Genomic DNA, 21,921 nt, shown 5'->3' on the forward strand with positions numbered 1-21,921 from the left:
CCCTACTCATGAAAGGTAGAAATATGCTGGATGTGAAGTCCTAGGCTGCTTGGACAAGAAAAAAGGGTGGTATAAAGTAGTAAACCTCCCCCACCCGCCAAAAATCAACCATCTGAAAAGGAGGGGAAATGGTCTCTGATCTGTAGGTTTGCGAGGTTGTGATGAGGTGGTATTTGTAAAGAAAATCACCAGGGTGCCTGCACAGAGTCAGCCCTTCATAAATGATCATTTCTTTTTGCCTTTATAAAGACAGAGTTTTTTAAACCTAAACCTGGAAAGTTTAGGCTTGTGCAAAATTGGTAAGTTGAATCAGGATTTGAACCCAAGTCTGAGACCAAAGTAGTGGCTTGGCATTCTGTTGTTCTGTCCTGAAGGGGGCTGGCCTGCCCCAGTCAAGGCCCCTCCTGAACGTGCCCTTCTGGCTGTGCTCCCTCGGCCTCGTCCTGGCTCCAGCTGCCCCTCTGCCCCACTTCAGACACAGCCCTGCTTGGCTCTCCCGCGCAAGGTCACAACTGGAGAGGCAGACACCGGTCTTCTTTGCATCTTGACAATTTTCTCCTTATTTGTAAAACACTGTGATAAAGTAACTTTTTGTCCAAGACAGACAGCTTATCAGACATCTCATCAGGGAAGAATGACTGTCAAATGCACTCATTTATTTTTCAAGATAAAAAGACACAGAGACAGACTCTTATTATGATGTAGATGAGCTGACTGGCAGGCTCGCTCCCTGGGAGGTGGGGGGAGGGCCTGACTATGGGGCTCCGGAGGGGGGTGCAGCAGACCCCGGTCTGGGCTTCTGCTTCAGGTCAGCCAGCTCAGCTAGTGAGCAAAGGCTGGACTGCTCATCTTACCCGCGGCCTTGAACTCCACAGTGCAAATGGGTTTCTGCAGCCAAAACGAGAGAAGAACGAAACAACGTGGACACACATTTATTTAAGCCCTACTGTGTGCTAGCGACTTTGCTAAGCACTTGGTGGGCAGGAACAAGGCAAGACTGTTATAATGTTCAAAAGACACATTTCCTTACAAATTTATCTTGGGGACATAGGCTTATGCCACGCTCTTTATAGAACATGGTACAGAAAAAGAATCAAGAGAAATGACTTAGGTACAAAGAGAGATGGTGATTTATCCATTAATCTTTGTGTGTGTGTGTGTGTGTGTGTATGTGTGCGTGTGTGTGTACAGTTTCTAAGCTTTAAGGAAGATGGTGGACTGGGAGGAACTAATTTTGGAGAAAAAGAGGGTGAGGCACCTGTCTCTGCCACTTACTAGCTGGGTGACCTTGGGAGAGTTTCTGAACTTCTCTGAGTCTGAAGGTATTCAAATATAAAATGGATGAAGGTCAAGGTGTTGCTGGAGAATAGGTTCTTGTCTCACGCAGGAAAGAATTCAAGAGCAAGGTATAGGAAAGTGAAAATAAGTTTATTCAGGGAGATACACACTCTCCATAGACAGAGTGAGGTCCATCTCAGTCAAAAGGGAGCGCGGCCAGCAGGTGCTGGGGGTGGTTACTATTTATGGGCTGGATAATTTCATATGCTAACAAGTGGGAGGATTATTCCAACTGTTTTGGGGAAGGGGCTGGGATTTCCAGGAATGTGGGGCCCCGCCCACTTTTTACCCTGTTCCGGTCAGCCTGGGAGCTGTCATGGCGCCTGTGGGGGTGCCATTTACCATGCTAATGTATTACAGTGAGCATATAATGAGGGCCAAGGTCAACTGGAAGTCGGATTTTCCAGCCACCTTGGTTCTAACCAGCTTGCCTGTCCTCCATTGCTGTCACTCTCTCTATGGTTGCGCTCAGCCCCCTTCCCTCTTGTCTCAAAGGGAAAGATGTCTGCCTCACAGAGTTGTTAGAATCAATGTGAAGGGCCTCCTGCTCCTCATGTATACCCGAAGAGTCCCACTGGAATGCCTTTTCTGCAGGTCTCATTTTAGCTCCATTCCTCTTAAGAGCCATGTTTTATTCAGCAACCTAAGTGAATACGTTTAGTATTTATTCTTCACCTATTTCAAATGTATAAGATCCCCACCTTTCCTGGTGTAGGTACATACTACATGAAACATCCCAACTACGGAAATAGTAACTGTGGAACACAGAATTTGGAAACTTGCGTTTGAGCCTGGGCTTGCCAAATACATGGTAGGGAGCCTTGGAACCATCATTAAACTTTTCTGAGCGTGGGTTCCATTATCTGTAGAATGCTGGGCTGTTTCAGCACAGTGGGAGAGAGGAAACCCAGACATGAAGATAAAAGAAAGGGAAGACCACTCTATGAATCCAGTTGAGAACTAAGGCAGAGGCGGGGAGGTGGAGAAAAGGTGACAGATGCAAAAAAAAAAAAACAAAACAGTAACAACAAAAAATTCTAAAAGAAGAGTAGACAAGACCATTCCACTGACCAATGTGGGGACCTGGACAGCAGCAGAAGTCAAGTTTGATTGGCAGGTCTGCACAAACAGAGATAACAGGGAGAAGAAGGCAGATGAGAGGAAAGGGAGGTGTTTGGGGACAGAGATTGGGTCTCACGGTAGATGTCCTGAATCACAATGCAGCGGGCTGTTCAGTGGACATTAATCTAAAGGACCCTAAAGGGCTGCCTTGGCATTAAGGATGTAAATGTGAATTGTCCCTACATAGAGCTGATAGCTTGAATGAATTCTCCACAGCAGAACAAAGAAGCCCAGAGTTATAGCATCCATTGTGATGGGATGAGGGGGCAATTTGAGCCAGGAAGGTGGCAGAAATACATCAATCTATCTTCAGTTCAGTGAAGAATCCATGTACAGGAGGTTTGGGGACGAGGGTGAAATGATGTTCAGGGGAGATGTACTAACACTGCCGGGCTCCAGGCAGGATGGCAAGGAGGAAAAACACGGCACGACAGCAGCAGCCTTGCTGGTTTGTTTTGATTTCTGTTTTCTAAATTGGAGGAAACATGAGCATGTTATAAGGTCCAAAATAAAATGCCGTCAGAGGAAATAATGAGTTTAAATGCATTAGAGAGCTGGAGAGAGAGTGCGCCAGCAGAATGCCTGGGAGAACTTCAGCAGAGGGAGGTCTTAAAGGAGGAAACCCCATCTTGTGGAAGGTTGTAAATGCCGGTTATCACCTAGGGACTGCTGACGGAAGGAGGGGTGGATAGGAACAGACAAGGAATGATTCAGACGCTGGAGGAAGTTGGGCTCCTTCAACTTCAGCCTGGGAATCTAGGCTACATCAGATACAACAGAAGCAAGGAAGGGGAAGAAGGCAGAAAATGTATCCAGCACTTTCAGCATTTCTATCCAGTAGCATATTTAATTAACAGAGCGTTAACCCAGGTGTGTTCCCATGACTGAGAGAACTTAAATAACTGTCCTCAAAGACCAATTGTAGTTGGTGGCAGCCAAGATTTGAAGCTGGGTCTATCCAACTCCATCGATTCCATTTTCCATTTTTTTTTCCTCTCCCCCTTATAGATCCATGTTTCTTTCCGCTGCTGTCAACATTTTTTTGTTAATGCATTTATATAAGGTCAAGTGTTCTTTTATGGTCTCCTGAGCTACCAGCCAAGAAAAATCTTTACCTACAAATAAATAAGAATCTAATTTTATTTCTTGAAATCAAAAGACAAGACAAATCAAATAGCCTCTTCCTTTTGGATTTCCTTTCTCAGCTGAGTGCCGCCATGTTTCCAGGAGATCACGTTGGAAATCTATGAGTTGTCCTCACTCCACCCTCTCCCACAAGGACATGTCCCATGACGTTATCCCTCAAACACCTCTTAAATCCAGCCTTGCTCTCCCTTCCTGGTTCAGATCCCGTGCTTTACTTACCCACAGGCCCCTTATCTGCTTCTCCAGCTTTTCATCTTCCCAATCCTCATCTCCCCTTCCTCTCCCCACTGTCCTACATGGCCTCAGGACATTAGGATCTGTTTCTTATCCCCAAATTCCTCTGTGGTCTCATGTCCCTGCTCACACATGTCCCACTTTCTTTTTTTATTATTATTATTTTTTATTTTAAAATTTATTTTATTATTGATTTTTAGTGGAAGTACCGGGGATTAAACCCAGGACTCATGCATCCTAAGCACGTGCTCCACCACTGTGCTAATCCCGCCCCTCAGCTGTCCCACTTTCTAAGTGACCATCCAGCTCCCTCTTCCGTCCTGATACAACTGTCTGTCAAATGTCTATTTGGCCTTCAGTCCCTCCTAAGGAGCCTTTCTTGACCTATTATCTCCTCCCTGACCCCCAATATTCTGTTCCCTGTGCAGAATTCCAGGAGAGAGTCTACAACATACCCTTGTACCTACTTGCTTATGTGTCTCCTGCTCTTCCTAGCCTTGGGCACCTAGGGAGCAGAAGCCTTCCGATTCATTTTTGCATCCCAGGGCCTGGCACATATGTGCTGAATAAGTAAATGAACCTATCAATCGGTTAGTCAATCACAACGGACCTTTGGCTGAACAACCATCTGTTTTTCTGGTCTACACTGGAATTTGTCATGACGTTGGTTGGCATAAAAGCCTTTATAAATATAAACCTGAAACTCTCATAAAAACTCCTTTTTGTTTTGTTTTGCTTTATTTTTTTGGATGCTTTGTGCTGCCCATTAGAAGCTTGAGTGGGCAAATCAGCGCGACAGCCCTAGTGATTACGCCCGGACTCTGCAGCCCCTAAGTAGCAGAAAATAGAGGCCTTGGGTAGACTTTGAGTGTGTTTCCTTATTAGGAAATCACAGTGATTTTATGAAAGTCACAAAGGAAATGTTTTTACTGCAAAATCGCATGCTGTAACTAATGAGGAGAGGGGAAAAAATATGTGTTTTTAAATCTCACATGCTAACACTATGCGTAACAATGAAATTATGTATTCAGGAAATTCTAAGCTTACACTTGGCCTAGTTGAACAGAGAGATGGTAATTCATCTGAACCCCTAGTGTATAAAAACACATCTGACACGGTGACGGCCTGCAGCAGCCTGCTCCCTGTCAGTGTCAGGGGCACCTTCTCAGGCATTGTCTCATGCAATCCTCACAATGGGTAGGCAGCTTGTACATGCTGAACAGAAAAGGAAACTGAGGGTCTGATCTGTTCAGTGACTTGTCTGAGAGAACGCAGTGACCAGGAGATTGCCAGGACGCCCACCCAGGGCTGATTCCCACACTCCAGAGCTGTACCTCTTGGTGATGTATAGACCACATATTGAAGCCCAAATAAATAAATTTAGAGGTTCTATGAAATCACTTATGTGATTACTGAAAAACATGATTGAGGCTCCTTGACTCCCCTTGAAACTCTCTTCAATAAATCTTTCAAAAAATATTTTCAAATGAAGGGGGGAAAGGAGGGAAAGAAAGCTTAGGACACTAGGTCCTCTGGTTCTAGTCTGCACTTTGGTGACCAATTCATTGTTTGACCTTGAGTGAGTCATTTTTTTCAGACTTGACCCCAGTCAAATAAGTTACATGGGGTTAATAATTTCAAAAGCACACCTGTCTCTGAGTATCTAATGTTATGGGAAAGCAGATGGCAAAAGTAAAGTAAAAAAAGATTCAAGGTATCTTCTTAATGACCAGTTCTTAGAATGGGAAGAATCGTTTGGCAGGGATGTTAGTAGCTGATCTGTACCCAGTGCCCCTCAATGTTCATTTTTCAATCAATAAATGGATTCGTGAATCAGTTATCCATTCTTGCATTTTCCCATGGGTTTAATTTTTCAAGAAATTTTGCCTTCCTCTAGATGCTTTTGACACATTTCATATGCCCTGGTATCTACCAATATGGGCAGTATAAATTCTTGGTATCGGGATAACATTAAAACAAGGCAAGAGAAGTTGTACAGTGGAAAACAGAATTAACAGTAGATACTAGAGCTGTGACATCTCAGGTCAGCCAAGGCAGAAGGGCCTGTGTCAGGAGGGTTTATTATGAACTGTGACTGAAGGAGAGTTGATCCTTTTTTATCATCTTTAACATACAATCAAATCTTGTCTTCCTTTAAAGGCAAGGATGTTGTGAAGGTTGTTACTTTCTTCTTGGCAACTGTAAAGGAAAAGTGAATCCACATGGTTTAGGAGTTTAGTGGAAAAGTCTTTTGAAGGGTTGCATATCAACCATGATATCATGGTTGGAACTATTTCCTCGGTACTGTACACTGTAATTTCTCAAGGAAAATGCCAAGCTCTGATTATTTCTATAATGCCTCTCTTTCTGATCGTCATTGCATGCACACCTCTCTCTGATCCTAGGTATTGATCATAATCTCTTTGATTCCTATTAATTCAATTGAGCAACATTTGTGAATCAAGAATTTGATTCAAAACATTCAGCCAACATGTTCCAAATGCCAGTCTGTTCTGGGCACTGGAGGTATATTGATAAATATGCACACAATCTCTTGCTCTTTGAGGGCTTCTCCCGCTAATAGGGAAGATGAGTGCATAAAATCAAATCCCATTTCATATAATAAGTACTATAATAAAATAGAGTTCATGGCACAGTGAACACTAAAAGAAGAGTCCCCCAATTCAGAATCAGACAGGGTTCAGTCAGCACAGATTGTTACGTGATGGTAACCAGCAACCCCTAAAATCTCAGACACTTACAATAAGCCTGAATTTCTTGTTCATTTCACATGATGATCACAGATTGATTTAGGATGGATTCCACAGCATCTCTGTTCTGGAATCCAGGCTGAAGCAGCAGCCCCCAACTAGAACATGTGGGTCTCCTGTCAGAAGACAAAGAAGATGTGTGGTAAAATGTCATGATTGGTTACAAGTGCCATGTGTCACATCCTGTTACATTTCATTGGCCAAAGCCAGCCACATGGCCAAGGGCTGATTTGTTTAATGCTCCACACTGAGGTGCACAATGAGGAGTGGCCCTGAGTATTTTAAACAGTAATAAAACCTACCACAGGGAGAAATGCCTCTCATCTATTATGGATCGAGCATAAGGTAAGATGGAAGGTCAGTGAGAAACAATATTAAGGCAGAAAATAGATAATGAGGGACTTTATGGTACTGAGAAGCTTGGACTTGATCCTGTGAGCAATCATGCAATTGATAGGCTCTTGCCTGGGGGTGAGGGAAGAAGTGTAGTCAGAGTTCCCGTTTAAACACATCATCCTGTGTGTGCTGTGGAAAATGGTTTGTAAGCAGCACACTGCTGGCAGGGGCAGAGGAGCTGATAGAAATCTGAGCTCAGGCAGGGAAACGGGAATGAGGCGGACAAGAGGGTAAGGGGAGTTTGAAGAGGCAGGTGGCTTTACCTGCAACTTACGTGGACTAGGCCCACGGGTAGAATGCACTTTTTAATTATTTTCCATGAAATGATATGTTAACACTAGTGAAATGTATGCTTTATTTGCAAAATACGTCAGAGACGAGACGTAAATACTTGGTGTCGAGCTCTGTGTGGCCCCAGAGACCTGCCAGAGCCTTTGACTGTTTCACGGAGGCTCTGGAAGATGTACTATTGACAAGTGATGAGAAACCACAGCCAGATGTGCTCTGTACGAGAACCACCAGAAGGGTGGCCCACTCATTTGCATAGCATGTCAAAATTCACTAACTGGAACCGTGGAAGCCAGAGAGGCTTTGGAGGGAGAGAGACCTGAAATTCAGTCCGAGTATGACTACTTACAAACCAGTAGACTTTGGTCAGTGAGACCCATTTACATAATGGAGAGCAATCTGCTTTACTCCAAATTCAACCAGTTAAATGTTAATCTCATCCAAAAAAAAAAAAAAAAAAACCTTTCACAGAAACATCCAGAATAACGTTTAACCAAGTATCTGGGCACCGTGGTCCAGCCAATTTGACAGATAAAATTAACCTTCATAGAAGGAAAACGAAGAAAGAGAGAAAGAGAGGAAAACTTTAAAAACGTGAAGCTCCGGACCTGCTAGTAGCTCATTAAATTACAGTTTATTTTATTATGATTGTTACTATATTATTTTCATAATCCATCCTTATTTCACAGAGGATAAGACTGAGATTTTGAAATATTAAATCTTCTAAAGAAATGCAGTCTCTGTCTTTCCTCTGTGTCCTCCTCTTGAGGTCACTCAGTCAATCAATTGTCCAATGTTCTTGGTCATCTATCAGGCTGTGGCTCATTCTGAGATGGGAGGAGTACTTAGGTTTTGTATGTAACTGACTCAACTCCCCAGTCAGCAAGACCAATCAGAATGATCAATTGAGAATACAATTGAATTAATTTGTAAATAACAGAAACAAACACTGACCTAATTTACGGTGTTGAGTCAGACTCTGGAGCTCCCAGCTCCGCTTAAGGGGCTGCCAACATTGTCTTTGGGCTTTGTTTCACATGGACATCGAATTCATCCTGCTGATTTAACAGGACATAGTGAACATATACTATAAGCCTAGCACAGGGCTTGGCTTTGAAGGGACCCAGAGAAGCAGAGAACACAATGGGAATGAATTCTTACATTCCTGGCCTCTTATTCACATGTATGACTTAATTTTGTCCTCATTTCATTTTCAGCTAGATTCAACTTTGGGAGATGCTCATCTTTCCTGGCTTTGTTTGTGTTTTGTTTTGTTTGCTTGTTCTAACTGATGAGTAGGGTAGGATGCTGCAGTCCTGCCTCCTGATTACCCAGATGAAAAGCAGAAATTTCGGTGTAGAAGAGTTAAATGGCTGTGCTGGACAAGTAGTTGTGGAGAGGGAGGTGCGGGCGGGTAGGACTACCGAGTATCTGGGAAAGTGCTGAGCAGGGCGTGTGCAGCAATATGTAGATCCGCAAAGACAGGATAATAAGAAAGAGCCCCTCTGGAGGGCCAGAGAGGTCCAGAGACAAACCCAATTCACACCGCCCATGGGGAGCAAAGCCAGCGCAGAAGGTCTGCAGACACCGATGTGATGTGCTGCCCCGGCTTACATCCTAGCATCCTTCCCCACCAGAGGCAGCCCTGCCCCGCAGCCTGTACCCTGCGGAGAGTGGGGCAGTGCTGCGGCTAGAGAATAAACTCTGAAAAGAAAAAAACACCCCTTGGCTCCCAGCCCCCGCTGTGCACTTGCCGTGCGCTCTTAGGTAAGTGACCTGCTCATCCTCTAAAATGGGGATGAGCATCTGGCTTTGCGGTGCTTGCCCCAAGGAACGATGACGAGATTGCAGATCGTAAGGTGCTCAGCCCAGCACACCCTAGGTTCTCCGTATCGGGTGCTCACGCTCGGTACTTGCTTACCCTAGTCATGTCCAGCGCTCTTAGGGAGCTGTGGGAATGACATTTCTGCTTTGCCAAGAATTCAGCTGTTATTACCTTTCTCTCTGGAGGAAGCCATCCTCCTTTGATCTGAGGTTGACTAAGAGGCCACTCTGAGAAGGGCTAACTACAGAGCACATCTGGTGAGCGCCCCTTTCTTGCCCACACAGTTCTTGGGGCTGTAATGTGACATGCAGCCACCTTGCCGTGCGGCCCCAGACCTGAGGTTCCCGTTGGCAATGGCTGCCCACAGCGACAGCCGGCCGGGGGAGGGGAGCTGTGAGGGTGGGAGTTACTTGTTGTACCCAGTGTTTGGTTTGGTTCATAAATTCTTTTTGCGTTTATGCGTATCTATGTGAGGGAGGGTGAAGTTGAAAGTAGGGGAAGTCACGTGGGAGCAGCTGGAGGGGTACATCCTGTCTGTGTTCACTTGTAATGCAGAAATCCTAAAAAATTAAAATGTCCTGCTGGGAAACTGCTGGTGGCCATTGATTTGCAAATATGGATGCACGTAGTGAGGACCCCTGTTTCATCTCATTCCAAGTCATACTACTCCTTCTCAGGGAATAGTGCTAGAATTCTCTGAGCCTTCGGGAAGGTGAACTTGGAGAGAAGCAAAGTTGAAACAAGAATGATAGAAGGGGCTGTGGGGTCAGCCAGGAACTTCTCCCACAGGGAGACAAAAATAAGGAGAGTAAAAACGGGTCCACGGGTGCCTGCTGTGGGGTTTATATTCTCTACATAAAGGGGGTCAACAATGAGGCTCTCTCTGCCTGCCAGACATCATTCCTCAAAGCTTGTTGGGATTTATCAGGAACGTCTCTCAGTGGCACAACATCAGGTCACCAGCCTGTCAGGTCTCAGGGCTCAGAACTTTCATCCAACAGGTGGGAATAGCTCTTCTCCTGCTGAGTTGCTGAGTTGCTGAGTTGCGGTAGGATTCACTGCAATGGACACAGTTCCCAGCCCAGTGCCTGGCTGCTTGGCTTCTTTTTGTTTGTTTGTTTTTATCTTGCTTTGTTTTTTAGGTTTTTGTACCCAGAAAAAAACAATTGCACCTTCTTTTCCCCTCAGCAATGCACCCTATTTATTGATTTTTTTCTTTTTACTGCCCGGCTTTTTATGCAACTCAACAAATGCAAATGTTATCCCTTTAAGGGACTGTAATGCAGCAGCCTCAATGAGCCAAGAGTCAGAGCAATTTCCAGCCCACCTTTCTTACCCACCCTGCACAAGGGGCTGGGATCTCTTCCTTTCCAGACTTTGCCACATCCTGGCTCCATGAGGATGCAGATGAATCCTTGCACCTTCTGAGATGCCCTTTCCTGGTTTATCAGTAGAGCGCACGGAGCCCACCCCTGCAGGCAGCAGCTTCCTGACGATGGGCGAGCTGACATGCAGACCTCGCTGCCTGGTCCCCTTGTCAGGACCCAGCCTTCCTAACAGCAAAGTGTAACATCACAAGGAAGATGGTTTGGGATTCCATGATTATGGGGAGAATGTCTTGTGAATGTTACTGCTTTTCAACCTAAATAAAATACCATGTGAAGGAAAAAGCTGGGTTCATATAGGAGAAAAAGGACCACAGCCACTTTTTTTGTGGGGGTGGGGAGGATTTCCTGATAGCAGGGGAAGCAAGGAGGGGAAATTTGAGACGACACAGAGAGAGAGAAGGTGAAAAATATTTCTGCCCACAAGTTTCCATTTTCTCCGGGACCCTAAAGAACTTTATCTGACCCCACTTTCTTTGGTTTTATTATTTTTAATAATGGTCTTTTCTTTCTTAACCACCAATTAATGTGGGGTTTTTTAAATTAGAAAGTAAAGTAAAAAGAAGACACTAGAAACATGTCTCCATCTGGATATACATCTGAGCATATGTGTATCTTCCAGCCTGTATCTCAGCAGTATTTTCCCAAACATTAATATCATTCTTCAATAGCTTTGTCAAGTCCTAAATGTCCACCATAGTTTAACATTTTTTCATTTGTGTATGGAATCTTTGACTTTTCTTTGAAATTTCTTCTAATATCTCTAGTGTGTTCCTTGTTGTCAATGTGATATTTTTCTCTCCCCTCTCTGGCTTATTCAGTTTGGATCTTTAAAGTTTTAGGATGTGCAAAATTTTAAATTTGTATATGTTCAAATCTACTATTACTTTTCTTTGTGATTTTTTTCATCGTGATTAGAAGCTCTCCTCCAGCCCAATAACACCTAGTCAATTAAGTTATAAATGTGGATTGGGTTTAATTATTAAATTCAACAGGGATGTATTTTTGCATATGACGTGAGGTAAGAATTAATTGCAATTAAAAAAATTCTTAGCCAAATGTGTAAGCATATTGTATTGGACAACTCAGTCTTTTTTGGTTTATTATATATCCCTGATTACATGCTAGATTCTTCCACCCAATAGGGGTAGTTTGACTGCTGTATATTTTATGCCATACCTTTTATTGCCAATTTTGTGCTGTTACCATACTCTTAATTTGGTAGCTAGATAAAGGATTATTGCATTCGATGAGTCCTATCTTTTGCTCTTGTTTTCCAATGTCTCATCTGCTCCTATTTGTTTATTTTTCAAGATGCAATTCAGATACATTTTGTCTTTTAAAAACTCTAGAATTTTGATGTAAATTGTGTTCAGTCTGTAAATTAATCTGGAAAAGACTGATTTTTTTTTTTTTTTTTGTAGCTCTCATCACTGATTATCGTATTGTGGGTCTCAATCTCATCTCTCATTCTCTGGGCAGCATCCATCCCTGGGATTTTTCCCCAAATCAGGGCTCAGTATCTAATCGGATGCCTTGCATGCAGTAAGTGTTCATTACATGTGAGATAACACAGGGCTCCAGGAATAAGAAACTTTTTGGCAATAGTTCTATCAGAAAAGTGTTTCTAGAATTATATAACCCCCTAACCCATGACAATAAAGCATATGTATTTTTTTCAGTGTGAGTTGATTAATTATATTTATCTTGAGGAAAAATATATGAATGTATCATAAGTTTTGAGAAAATTACCACTTTCTGTAAACACCTCCCTTTCTCTGCCCCAGAACATCTGTCCAAACAGTGCACAGCACATTGCGTCCATAAAACCTTTCATTGAGGCTCTGTATTTTATATTTATGAGTGGACTAATGCTGATTATGTAAATAATTTTGGGATGAAATTGCATAAAGATATATTGTATTTGTCTGAGCCCAATAGCTCAGAAACTGACGTGAGGATTCTTACACAGCACACTAAGTGCCAATGAGGTTTAGCAATGCAGGTTACCAAGCAAATAGCATCGTCTTGACCAAGACCGGGAGGCTGCATCCGTCATTCCCTGGGCCTCGGGTCCTCCATGGGGAAATGTGGAGACTGGGTCCCAAGATCACTGAGGTACCTCAGGGCCTTTATTTCCCTGGAGCTGCTTCCTCACTTGTGAAATGAAGTTCATCTCTCTGGGGACCTTCCAACACTGGCATTGATGGGATTATATCTAAAACTGGAGACTTCAGGGGACCTCCCATCCATTTCTCTGGTAGTGGTTGAGTAGAGACAAAGAGCTGCTGAGTTTGCTAAACCCAATATCACAACCACCCACAAAAGTCATGCCACATCTGAGGGCCACCCAAACCAACCCAGAACAATCTGAAATCACTTTTTTCATGAAGCTCTGATGGCACTCCTGGACTGACATCACAGTCTCCTTGTTGAGAGAAAAGCAGATCCTCAAAGCCAGATGTCTTATGATTGTCAAGAAGTGGAGACGGCCAAGCACCTGGCTGTACCCAGACGTCCTCCCAAATCTCTTGCTCTCTGGGAAGCCTGGCCTCTGCTTCCAGTTCCTGTGAACTGACCTCTCCTGAGACCGCCTTTCAGAATTGTGCCTGTTTCACTCATTCAAGCCTGTGACAGCAGGTTCTCACTATCCTCCTATGATCCCCTCTCTCCCTTTGGTCCAATCCCCAATTACATGGCAAGCACACAAAGGGAGAGCCCCATCAAATGATGCTCTGTGATGCCCATGTGCCCTGAAGAGTGTCTTCACACAGTAGACTATGAAAAATACATGTCAAACTGGGGGAAATGCTTTATAGTTTAATATTCAATGTCTATATTTTCTCCAGGTAGCTAGGAAAGGAAAAGATTCTGTCCAGAAAAGCAGGAGAATGGGGAGATGGGAGATGGAAAGACCGGGGGTGGGGTCAGGTAGACGTGGCTGTGAATTCTGACCTCACTAACTAGCTGCAGTGAATCACCTCACCTCTCTGAAAGCCCATTTCCTCATCAAGACAGAAGGCCGATGGCAGTGCCCATCTCGGGGGTGGCTGTGTGTCACTTTTTTGGTACAGTAAAGGTTCCAGCAGGGGGGTCAGGCACTGAGGGGCTCGAGGACACTGCCTGTCCTTCCTCCCTTTGACACCAAGTGCTCAAGGAGGACGTTTTGTTGAGGATGCATTCTCAGGATGAGCTCAGCCTGATGCCAGGCGTTTGTAACATCCCCCACAAAGGGGGGCCCCTATGGGGTATAGCCTGCTTTACCCACCCCTCCATCACCAGGAGGTTGATAACAAACCTATTGGAATGTGCAAATTATGGGGATGCCCTTCTGAATTTGATCCATGCCTATGAATGAGGCACTGACTCTTTGACCCGGGAGTGGGCTAGTCCACTGGGATTTCAGTTCTCCTGAAGATGCTGAGATATCCTGGTTAGCCCTCTGCTCCTACACCCGCCATGGCCACCTTTTGCTTCAGGGACTCTGTGGTATTTCCTTCTGTCTAAGGTACCTGAATCCACGTGGGTGAAGGGGACATACATTTTCCACTGCCTCTCTCTCTCTGCCCCCACTTTCTGCTTCAAGCACACGCTGAGCACCTACTGTGTGCAGACACCATGCTCAGCAATTGTCAAAACCAAGAGGAACTATGCCCAGTCCTTCCCTCGAAGCTGACTGGCTGTTGAGATGGAAATGAGGATTTGAAATAAATTGTGAGGAAGACTCACAATTCGAAGTGATGGGAGGCTCAGGTTCTTTGGGAGCAGAGGTTGGAGTAATTACCTACACCTGCAAATTTTTTGAAAGATATGAAGGATTTACCAGAAAGCAGGGGTAGAAGGAGGTCACGTCAGGCAGAGAATGTGATACGTACAAATGCATAGAAAACTTTCCAATCAAGAGGCAATTATGGTTAAACCATGTCGAAAAGGGTTTTCATTCTCAGACAAGGATCAAGTTACCTTTGTAATGATCAAATACCTGTGCATAGTATCTATTAAATCATCATCCTTCTTATATGCATTGAATTGAATCTTACACTTTATTCAAAACACTTCAGAATATGTTATATTGTGGGGGCGGGGGGGAAGAACATGGGCTAGGAGTTATTTCCACCTTTTACCACCCAGGCAATCACAGTCAAGTTTACCTCTCCGACCCCATCATTTACGGCTCAGCTGCAGTGGTCCGAGTCCTCCCTTCAGGGCTGCTGTCAGGGTCACAGATGGTGTATAGTTAGAGCTCTGTTTGTGGCACACGTTGCAGGCAGCCCCGCCCCTTCATATACTGAGCGGACACACAGCGTGAGCAGGGCAAAGCACCAACACCGATCTCAGAGACATCAGGTTATGGTTGAAAGTTCTCCAACCAGATGCTGCCGGAGCATCGCTCCTTACTACAGAGCAGTCGATCCCGCCGCCTCCCACGGCAGCAGTATTTTCCCAAGGAGATTAACTTTTCGATCGATGTCACACTCCTCCCTGGTACATAACCCCCTGGCTATGACAGCTTGCAGGCTCTTCTAAAGACATTCAATCCTGCCATCGAATGAAACTGTATCATTTGTATCCAAAGGTGAAATAAGCACTACTTTGGGAGGTGAGAAAAATGGAGCCCCCAGAATAAAGCTATAATCAGCATGAACTGTAGCCTTTAATTGTCTGGGCAGGTGAGAGGTATTCTTTAAAGTGAAACACCAGACACTTACGATCATCCATCCCAGCAAACCCTTGCAAGCAAGAAGACAAGTATGTGTTTATTATTTATCACCACAGACACCGGAGCACAGGGTTAATACTGCTTTTCTTCTTTCTTAGATTATGCTTGCTGACTGATATTTTCAAAACTGTCACAGTCTTTCCTGGGTGTAGGAGACACTGGGGTCTTTAGAGCATTAGAAGTGCCCCGGAGGGAAGAAGGCTTTCCCAACAGAGATCAGTTCACTCTCCTTGTGGGTTTCTGACTCGGACAACAGACTATAACAAAGGTAGGTTAGAAAGGACCAACAGTTTTGACTTTGATGATGTGGATTACTGCTGATTGGTCATATTTGTTTTTTCTAAGTTGAGTTGCTTGCATCTTCTCCGTATTATCTGTATTGTGAGCTCAGGAAGGGCAGGGGCTGTGCCTTACTTTTATTTCTCAGCACCTAACATAGACCTATCATATCGCAGCCCTCAGTAAACATTGGATTTCTTTACATTAAGAATATGTATTTACTAAAATCACACTCACTGTGTGTCAGGCACTCTCCTAGGAGCTGCTACAAGTTTCCTGCCCTGCCCCCTCCCCAAATCAATATTTAAGAAGGTGAAACAAAAATGCTTCGGTGTTTGCGTGTGCACGTCAGAGAAAGAAGGAGGACCCAAAGACTGCCAAGTGGGTGGGGCAGGCTTCCCAGAGGGAAAGCTTGACTTCGTCATTGAATACTGTCTTGAATTTGCCACCTAGGCTAATGAGGAAAAGACACATGTCCTAGTATGTCTTTAATGGCAAATAAGTGGAAAATTACATGAGTGGTGTTTCTGCCAACATAATTCTGTCAAACTGAAGCATGTTACAACCCAGAAGATTCCTTACACATTGGGATGCAGTGTGACTAGAAATCATTCTGATGCTAACAAAAGATGGTTTAGTTGAGCACATCTGTGAGGCAGGGGTGGCCCCAAGAGCCACACTGGAGAAGAGGAAAGTTCAGGAAGCTTGCAGTTGCGTGGTGAGATCAGTCCCACCAGCTCCCCCCCAAGACCAGCTCGGCACAGCTGGGTTCAGGGCAGGCGTGTGACTGTAAGCTGCTCAGTCTGGCTGAGCATCAGCTGGACGAGGACCCTGCGAGGGAGTTGGCCGAGCCGGAGGTTTGTGAGGGGCTGGCTTATGTGAGATGAGAGAGGAAGGCAGCTGGGCTGGACCCGCGAAGCTTTAGACCGCGATGCAGCTCTGACACCTGCGAAGGGACGGGTGGAGGGCAGCAAGGCTCGGCCATTGATTTGGGGGGGGGGGGGGTGCCAGGGAAGAGCACAGCCCTGACTTGAGAGGTGAGGCAGCTCCTGAAATACCTGGCAGCTGAGCAACAAGTGCCTTGTTTTTTTGTTTGTTTTGTTTTTGTTTTTGTATTTGTTTTAACTGAAGTATAGTTGCTTTACAACTTTGTGTTAGTTTCAGCATAGTGATTCAGTTATACATATATATTCCTTTTCATATTGTTTTTCATTATATACAAGATACTGAATGTAGCTCCCTGGGCTGTACAGTAGGACCCTGGGTGCACATCCAGGCTGCCCGGCTGCACAGCACGGGGCCACCTCTTCAGCAGCTCCTGCACCATCGCAGTTACCCCATCCTCAGCCTCCCTCTGGGCCACGTGACACTCTCTGGCTGTTGATCCACAGTCCAGTCATGACCCAGATCCCCCGATGCTGATTCTGCCTGGCAGCTCGCCCACTCTATCCACACACCCTTCTCATACACGGACCTCGCCCTTGCCCTGGGATTAAGCTACCGCCCTGCCCCAGTTCCTGGAATGTGAGACCTCCGTCCCCCACACCAAGATACCAACCATGAGCTCCAAATACGGGGCTCTTGTCTTTCATGTCCTCAGAACTGAAGCGCAAGCTACTTTCTTTTCATGTATAAGTTGCATGTTACCGTGCCTTCTTCCCAGGCTTCTGGAGAGGAGAAAATAGGGCAGCAGCTCTGAGCGGACATCACAACCCAGAGGATAAAATGGTGAAGGATCACTCCTGCTTCCTCCTCCGTCTGCTGCAGGGCGCCCCACCCACCGCTGGGCAGCGAGAGCCACCTGAGCGGACCGTTTCCCAGGTTGCTCTGGGTGAGGGATGCTCGCAGATACCTCAGCGTGCTTCGGCATTTGCCTTTTTTGTCTCTTACTCCCCGCAAGTTTGAAAGCGCCATGACAGTTAGGGGAAGAGCTGAATTCTCATATTTCATGAAACAGGGCCAGACAGATAGTAAGCTTTCAAGAGATGTTTGCTGAATAAATAAATATGACATTCTCAGCAACCCTCAGGGGAAAGCATAATATTAACTACATATTATAGGAGGGGAAACTGAGGCTCAAAGAGGCAAACTGACTCAACGGAAGTCACCTGCTGCTCAGCGCTGCTCCAGATTCGAGATCTGATTGGCCCCACGTTCAGTATTCATTCCACTCCTGACTCCACATTTTACAGGTGTTCTGCCCAATTTTTTCTCTCGAACACCTGCCTGCCCAAATGCTATAATCAGAGAACTTTGGGGGTGTCCAGTATGTGTCAGTTATATATCCATCTTTATGCCTCATTTAATATCAACAAATGAGTAGGTGCTGATTTCGTCCCCATTTTACAGATGAAGAATTTGAAACTCTAATATGTACTGTCAGCTAGTTAGTGCAATCCTCTCTGTCAAGGCTGCTGACTTCAAACCCCTGCATTTATTGTCCTTCCTCTGAGGTTGCTCCTTCCTGCTCTGTCCACTTGGTTGCTGCTTTTTTACCCTCGAGGTCAGAATTCCAAAGGTGCTTCCTCAGAGGGTCTGGACCACCTGGACTATCCCGCTAAGGCAGCCTCAAGTCTCTCCTTCAAATTACCTTATTTCATTTTCCTAGTCTCATCACTATATAATATCCTCTTACTCATTTTTGGGTTGGTTTCCTATCACTAGAATCAAAATTCTGTCTGGAGGAGGACTCTGTCCCATTTGTTGCTCCATCCTTGGCATCTGGACAGCACGGGATATAAATTGGGGTTTATAAATACTTGCAGGCTGACCACCTCTGTCTGCTACTCCAGGCAGCTTCTTTTCTCCTCCAGGCAAGCTTTGCCTCTCCAGGGCTTCAGGGACCTATCTTGTATAAAGAGACCTGGAGAAGATGCAAAGCTAATGCCTCTGCTCCTCAGACACAGAGGAAACTTGCCCGAATTTTCTCATCCTCCAAAGATGAAAATTACAACTTTGCTCAGGAACTTGCCCCATTGTCTTACTGCCCTGCCAGGAAATTCTTCTCCAGATCTGACCTAAATTTGTCCAGCTGTGGCTGAGACTGACTTTGTCCTGGGTGGTCCTCAGTGGGGGCAGCTAGCGAAAGAGCTCTTTGTGTCCAATGACCCAACGCCCCACTCAGACCTCTCCGCGAGAGGGAAGACGGGGCTTAACGCACGCTGACAGCCTAACTAAGTTCGCCAGCTCCTGGGAGGCAGCCAGGGAGCCGTAGACAAGGCCCTGGGGAAAAGCTGGATGATCTGGACTTAGCTTTAGCCCTTTGCCTATCTGCTGGGTGATCTAGGCTAAGTCCGGCCTTTGGGAGTTTCAATTTGTCCCCAGTAGTGTGCATAATAACACCTGTCTTACAGGTATGAAAGATGATGGTGGTGAGTTACTGTTTGTTCATTTCTCCATTTATTTTAAAAAGTCTACTAACTCCTAAGAATTATGAATCCAGAATAGAAAAAATGACCTATCCAAGCTCCCTGGGTAAATTAATGTTAAATTTCAGAACATCTCTGTCTTCAAAGTCACGACATTACTTTGTAATTTTCCCTTATCCCTCAGAGGGATTTCAAGCTCCGTTTGACATTTTCAAAACAGGAGGAAAGGTTTTTGTTGAATACAGGGAGGGCTGCAAAGCAGGATCATTGTGAAACCACTGGGTCTTGCCCCCAGGGGGAGGCAGGAAGCCTTGGGTCTACCTAGCTGACAGGTCAGGCTCGTTTCACCTCCCGACAGCCCCGCAGCCCCTGTAGCCAAACTCGCTTCAAGCGAGTCCATTCAGTCCGTTTAGTCCTCATCGCTCCCCGGAAACCGACAGCGTGGAGCTGACAGCGCAAAGGAGCAGGACCGCCACGGCTTCAGACGGGAGCTGTCCTGGCCTCCGTCGTGGGTATATGCAGTCATTTCAGATACCTTCCAGCAAAGCAAAGCCAGCTGGGACTGGTATTGTCACTGTTTCCACCTAAAATAAGCATGTTTTTCAAAATTTTGCCACAGGCATCAGGCACAGAATAAATCCTCAGCCTGTCATGCAGCTGGGGAGGCTGAAAGGCACGAGGAAGGAGTGATCGGCTCCTTGCTTTCAGGACAAGGCAGGGCTAGAACCCAATGCTGCCCAGCTCTGAGTCCCTCCCACAGCACCGCACTCGACCACCAGATGAGTCTGGATGAGTGAATCTCGTAAGCATGTAAGTAGTTTCTGTTCCCTCTTAGTTTGGAATCACAGAACTCTTGAGCCACTGGATTCTAGTCACTGGTGTGGCAGTCAGTTTCCTCTAGGCTAATTCATTGCATGTTGCTAATACCACTGCGTTTAAGAACGTGGGCTGGAGAGCCCACTAACAGGGTTTACATCCTGGCCGTCACACCCACGAGCTGTGTGTCACTGAGGAGTGAACTATGTCATCTTTTCTGTGTCAGTTTCCCCATCTACAAAGTAGCGGAAGTAAACATGAGTGGCCTCATAACGCTGATATGTTGAATGAATTACTAGACATTCGCTGGTTAGAACGCCTGGCATTTACTAAGCACAGAGTAAAGGCTAACTCTTATTTCTATTTAATAGATACAGAAACTGAGATGCCCAGAGGCAATGTCAGAAGATGGATGAATGAAAATGTAGAAATTAGCGAGAGGCTTTCCCAACCTGTCCCAATGCCCTTTCCTCTGTATCAGTTAAATTAATAGACACAAAGCGTCAAGGGCTTTGGACTCCCTCTGGCTCAGTTTCTCTGTGGTGCGGCAGGAGAACCGAGGCCCAGAAAGGAGCCCTCCTGTCTGAGCACTGGAACCACCTGGGGACACGGCAGGAAGGGACGGTTGCTGGGCCCCACTCTGAATCTATGGAATTTCCTGGAAGTGACACCTGACATTTGCTATTTCTAACAGTTCTCATGAAGCTGGATCAAAGCAGATCTGTGGAACGATGTTTGGGAGTCCCCGAATTACCGCGTTCCAGTTTGCCTTAGAATCAACTTGGTGGGTTGGATTTGTATCTCTGGACCAGTAATATACTAATGATCTGGTTTTACTTCTTTGATCCAAATGTTTGTTTATAAATTATATACTCAAACAAATGCACTCGAAATATTACGTTCATCGTTGAACGGACACACACACAAAAACCATAAAAATGTCTACAAGGAAGGAGTACAAGATCAACATAAGTACACTGTCCAGTATCGTCGTCTTTCCATTTATAAAGGGCCATCTTGAGCATCACCTGGGTGAGCACAACCCGTTTCCCAGACCACAGCTCTATCAAGCAAGATACCGTTTCTTGCCGGGGATCAAGGTGTATGTAATCAATCCGCTGCTTCCCAGTCTCCAGTCCTGCCCTGACATGTGTGAATGCACAGCCGTGAAGGAGAACCCGGGGGACTATCCCTGACAGTCCTAGCTTCTCAAACTGCAGGAACCACTAAACTGGTCAATGTGAGTTGGGGAAGCGCCCCAGACTTCTCCCTATGCCCCCGCTTCCCACCCCTTCCCCGAGGAGTGGTACTAATCTAATTGGTCACTGCACCGAGTCATGTCTGCAAGTGGATGGGTCACTGTGCGTGGGTCACTGTGCGTGGAAAGGTCACACACATGGGCGTGGCTCTTCCTGCTTTGTCCGTATCTGGCTAGAGGGGTAACTGACCTCGGGGCGGATGGGACCTGCCTTCCTTCTTTAACTCCAGATATTCAGACTTGTGTTTGGGGACTAAAAGACATATGTCTTTGGCCACAGGCTTACTTGAGCTCTGACCAGAACTGTACCCAGCACAGCCCCCGCTGCACTCTGTCAGCAGCTCATTGCTCTGCCCCACCTGTCCTCCTGGGAAAGAGAGGTAACCGGCTCAGGGAGACATCAGCCTCCCAGCCCCACCGTGAACCCCTCTCTGCATCATCCAGATCGATCTCTGCTGCTGCATCCCCTGTACCCACCACAGGTCAGCCTGATTCCAGTAACATTTTCCTCGTAGTCTTTCCAACAGGCAACTCAAGTTCCAGACTTGGATAGTACACATTCTACTGGCTTTGAGTCAGACCATGTGGGTTTCACCACTGAATGCTTGGGTGACCCTGGACAAGTCAATTGCTCTAACTGGGTCTATGTTCTCATCTGTAAAATGAAGATACTAAGAACTGCCTTGTCTACCTCATTTGACTGGTATGCGAGATGAATTTGTAATTGTGTTTTGTCAACTAAGAAATCCCATCCGAATGAAAGTGATATGAGGCCACCAATGAAAGAAAAAATGCCTTTTCGTTTTGTTTTTAATGCAATGCAATCTGAGACTCTGGGCTTTTTCTCTTTAAACACAATTCTCATTGGAATGAGCTTACCAAGAAAATTCAGAAAAGACCTTCAGAGAGAGGGAAGTTTTGTATACATGGTAATCATTCATTCTTCATTTCATGGTAAACATATTCCAAACCCTA

This window comes from Camelus ferus, chromosome 15 (assembly GCF_009834535.1).
Source record: "Camelus ferus isolate YT-003-E chromosome 15, BCGSAC_Cfer_1.0, whole genome shotgun sequence".
NCBI classification, from domain to species: Eukaryota; Metazoa; Chordata; class Mammalia; order Artiodactyla; family Camelidae; genus Camelus; species Camelus ferus.